Source organism: Meriones unguiculatus, chromosome X (assembly GCF_030254825.1).
Source record: "Meriones unguiculatus strain TT.TT164.6M chromosome X, Bangor_MerUng_6.1, whole genome shotgun sequence".
NCBI lineage: Eukaryota > Metazoa > Chordata > Mammalia > Rodentia > Muridae > Meriones > Meriones unguiculatus.
Genome location: NC_083369.1, coordinates 34,923,010 through 34,927,849, shown reverse-complemented (window position 1 = coordinate 34,927,849; position 4,840 = coordinate 34,923,010).

The following is a 4,840-nucleotide window of genomic DNA, read 5'->3' as shown; positions in this document are numbered from 1 at the left end:
TATTTCTTCTCTCACCCAGAGATCACTGAGCAGGGAGTTTTTAAGTTTGCATAAGTTTGTAGGCTTGTTGTTGTTGTTGTTGAGGTCTAGCTTTAATCCATGATGATCTGATAAAGAACAATGGGCTAATTCAAATTTTTTTTTATCAGTTAAGGTTTGCTTTGTGGTCAATTTGGAGAAGGATCCGTGTGGTGTTGAGAAAAAAGTATACTCTTTTATTATTTGGGAAAAATTTCTATAGATATCTATTAGGTCTATTTGATTCATTACCTCTGTTAGCTTCATGATTTCTCTATTTCTGTTCTGTTTTCATGATCCACCACTTTGCAAGAGTTAGGTGTTGAAATCTCCCTCTATTAATGTGTTGGGATCAATGTGTGATTTAATTTTTTTACACAGAAGCAGATGTAAAATTTTAATTAAAAAAATAAAAACATACAGAGCAGTTATCAGCAAATACACTGAACACTGAAAAATAGATCTTTTTTGCCTCAAACACCTAGTTTTACATATAGGAATATTAACTCAGAGTCTCCCATGGAAACTTTACAAAAATCATTTAAGTTCAGGATTGCTGAAAAAGGCTGTGACAGAATGAGGACCAAAGCACCTTATTTTTGTTGTTGTTTGATTGTTTTTCAAGACAGGGCTTCTCTATGTAGCATTGGCTGTCTTGGACTTGCTTTGTAAAACAGGATGGCCTTGAACTGGGAGAGACCATGCTCATGTGATTTAATTTTCAATAATGCTTCTTTTATGAATGCAGGGGCCCATGTATTTGGGACATAGATGTACAGGATTGTGATTTCCTCCGGGTGGATTTTTTCTTTGGTGAGAATGAAATGTCTTTCCCAGTCTCTTTTGATTAATTTTGGTTGGAAGTCTATTTTATTACATATTAGGATGGCTACTCCAGCTTGCTTCTTGGGTCCATTTGCTTGGAAAACGTTTTTCCATTCCTTTATTCTGAGGTAGTGTCTATCGTTATTGCTAAGGTGTGTTTCTTTAATGCAGAAGAATGGTGGATCCTGTATCCACAACCATTCTGTTTTTTTTTTTCATTTAATTTAATTTTTTATTATTGGTTACATTTTATTAACTCTGTATCCCAGATGTATCCCACTCCCTCATTCCCTCCCATTCCTACCCTCCCTCCCTCATCTCCTCCCTGCCCCTTTCCAAATCCACTGATTGGGGAGGACCTCATCCCCTTTCATCTGACTCTGTTTTATCAGGTATCTTCAGGACTGGCTGCAAAGTCCTCCTCTGTGGCCTAGCAGGAATTCACCTCCCTTGGGGGGTGGGGAGGTCAAAGAGCCTGCCATTGAGTTTCTGTCAGAAATAGTCCCTGTTCCCCTTACTATGGGAAACCACTTGGTTACTGAGCTACCATGCGGTTTTTTGAACAGAGTTTCTAGGTTATATCCATACATGTTCCTTGGTGGAGTGCCAGTCTCAGAAAAGACCCCTGTGTCCAGATATATTTGGTCCTTGTGGAGCTCCTATCCTTTTCATGTCATACTAAACCCCTTCTGCCGAAGGTTTGTTTATGAGTCTTAGTATTTGTTTTGAAACACTGCTAGGTAGAGTCTTTCAGATGCCTTCTGTGGAAGACTCCTGCCATAAGTCCAATGCACATCCCATTTTTCTTTCTAAGTGAGGATTGATCATCTTACCACGTGTCCGCTTTCTTGTTTAACTTTTTTAGGTGTATAGATTTCATTATATTTATCATATCTTGTAGGTTTGTATAAGCAAGTATATACCATGTTTGTCTTTCTCCTTCTGGGATACTTCACTCAAAATGATCTTTTCTAGATCCCACCATTTGCCTGCAAATTTCATGATTTCCTCCTTTTTGATTGCTGAGTAGTATTCTATTGTGTCAAAATACCACAATTTCTATATCCATTCCTCCCTTGATAGACATCTGGGTTGTTTCCAGGTTCTGGCTATTACAAATAAAGCTGCTACAAACATGGTTGAGCAAATATTCTTGTTGTGTACTTGAGAAAATTTTGTGTATATATCTAGCAGGCTGGGTCTTGAGGAAGCACTATTCCTAATTGTCTGAGTAAGTGCCAGATTGACTTCCAAAGTGGTTGTACCAGTTTATATTTTCACCAGCAAAGGAGGAGGGTTCTCCTTTATCCACAACCTCTCCAGCATGTGTTGTCACTTGAGTTTTTCATCTTGGCCATTCTGATGGGTGTAAGGTGAAATCTCAGGGTCGTTTTGATTTGCATTTCTCTAATGGCTAATAAGGTTGAGCATTTCTTTAAGTGTTTCTCTGCCATTCAATATTCCTCTATTGAGAATTCTCTGTTTAGCTCTGTTCCACATTTTTTAAGTGGATTACTTGGTTTGTTGCTTTTCAGCTTCTTTAGTTCTTTGTATATACTGGATATTAGCCCTCTGTCAGATAAAGGATTGGTGAAGATTCTTTCCCAATCTGCAGGCATTTGTTTTGTTTTGATGATGGTGTCCTTTGCTTATAGGAGCTTTTCAGTTTCATGAGGTCCCATTTATTGATTGTTGATATTAGAGCCTGTGCTGTTGCTGTTCCGTTCAGGAAGTTGTCTCCTGTGCCAATGAGTTCTAGGCTCTTCCTCACTTTTTCTTCTAACAGATTTAGCGTATATGGTTTTATGTTGAGGTCTTTGATCCACTTGGACTTTAGTTTTGTGCAGGGTGATAAATTTGGATCTATTTTCATTTTTCTGTATGTAGACATCTTTTGGACCAGCATCATTTGTTGAAGATGCTGTCTTTTTTTCAATGAATGGTTTTGACTTCTTTTCAAAAGTCAAGTATTCATAGGTGTATGGGTTTATTTCTGGGTCTTCTCTTTGGTTCCATTGATCCTACCTTCTGTTTCTATGCCAATACCATGCAGTTTTTACTACTATTGCTCTGTAGTACAGCTTGAGATGGGGATGGAGATACCTACAGATGATCTGTTCTTGTACAGGATCATTTCGGAGATTGTGGGTTTTTTGTTTCTCCATATGAAGCTTAGAATCTTTTTTTCAAGGTCTATAATGAATTGAGTTTGTATTTTGATGGGAATTGCATTGAATCTGTAGATTGCTTTGGCAGGATGGCCATTTTCACAATGTTAATCCTACCAATCCATGAGCATGGGAGATCTTTCCACCTTCTGAGATCTTCTTCAATTTCTTTCTTCAGAGACTTGAAGTTTTTCTCAAACAGGTCTTTCACTTGCTTGGTTAGAGTCACTCTAAGGTACTTTATGTTACTAGTGGCTATTATAAAAGGTGTTGTTTCCCTTATTTCTTTCTCGACCCTTTTCTCTTTGGTATACAGGACGGCTGCTGATTTTTTTTTTTTTAGTTGATTTTGTATCGTGCCACATTTCTGAAGGTGTTTATCAGCTGAAGGAGTTCTCTGGTTGAATTTTTGCAGTCGTTCATGTATACTATCATATCATCTGCGAATAGTGACACTTTGACCTCTTCCTTTCTAATTTGTATCCCCTTGATCTCCTTTAGTTGTCTTATTGCTCTGGCTAGGAGTACAAGTCCTATGTTGAAGAGATATGGTGAGAGTGGGCAGCCTTGTTTTCTCCCTGATTTCAGTGGGATTGATTTAAGTTTCTCTCCATTGAGTTTGATGTTGGCTATAGGCTTGCTGTATATTGCCTTTACTGTGTTTAGATATGTGTCTTGTATTCCTGATCTCTCCATGACTTTAAACATGAATGGGTGTTGGGTTTTGTCAAATGCTTTTTTTGGCATCTAAGGAGATGATCATGTGTTTTTTCTCCTTCAGTTTGTTTATGTGGTGGATTACATTGATGGATTTCCGTATGTTGAACCACCTTTGCATGCCTGGGATGAAGCCAACTTGGTCATGGTGGATGATATCTTTGATGTATTCTTGGATTCAGTTTGCAAGTATTTTATTGAGTATTTTTGCATCAATGTTCATAAGAGACATAAGTCTGAAGTTCTCTTTTTTTTGTTGGGTCTTTCTTTGTTTTTGGTATCAAGGTGACTATGGCTTCATAGAATGAGTTTGGTAATGTTCCTTCTGTATCTATTTTGTGGAATAGTTTGGAGACAATTGGAGTTAGCACTTCTTTGTAGGTCTGGTAGAATTCTGCACTAAATCCATCTGGCCCAGGGCTTTTTTTGGAAGGGAAACTGTTGATGATTGCTTCTATTTCCTTGGCAGATATAGGACTATTCAATCTTTCTACCTGATCTTGACTTAATTTTGATAAATGGAATCTATCAAGAAAATTGTCCATTTCTTTTAGATTTTAAAATTTTGTGGCATACAGGCTTTTGTAGTACGACCTCATGATTGTTTGGATTTTCTGGTTGTCTGAGGTTATGTCCCCATTTCATTTCTGATTTTGTTGATTTGGACAGTTTCTGTCTGCCTTTTAGTTAGTTTGGCAAAAGGTTTGTCTATCTTGTTGATTTCCTCAAAGAACCAGCTCTTCATTTCACTGATTCTTTGAATAGATATATTTGTTTCTAATTGATTGCTTTCAGCCCTGTGTTTGATTATTTCCAGCCTTCTGCTGCTCTTGGGTGTATTTGCTTTTTTTTTTTTTTTTTTCTAGGGCTTTCAGTTGGGCCATTAAGTTGCTTGTATGAGATGTCATAAATTTCTTCTTGAAGGCACTTAGCGCTATGAATTTTCTTGTGAGCACTACTTTCATTGTGTCCCATAAATTTAGGTATGTTGTATCTTCATTTTCATTGAATTCTAGGAAGTCTTTAATTTCTTTCTTTATTTCTTCTTTAACCCAGCTATCATTAAGCAGCAAGTGGTTCACTTTCCATGTGCTTGTAGGCTTTTTGTTATT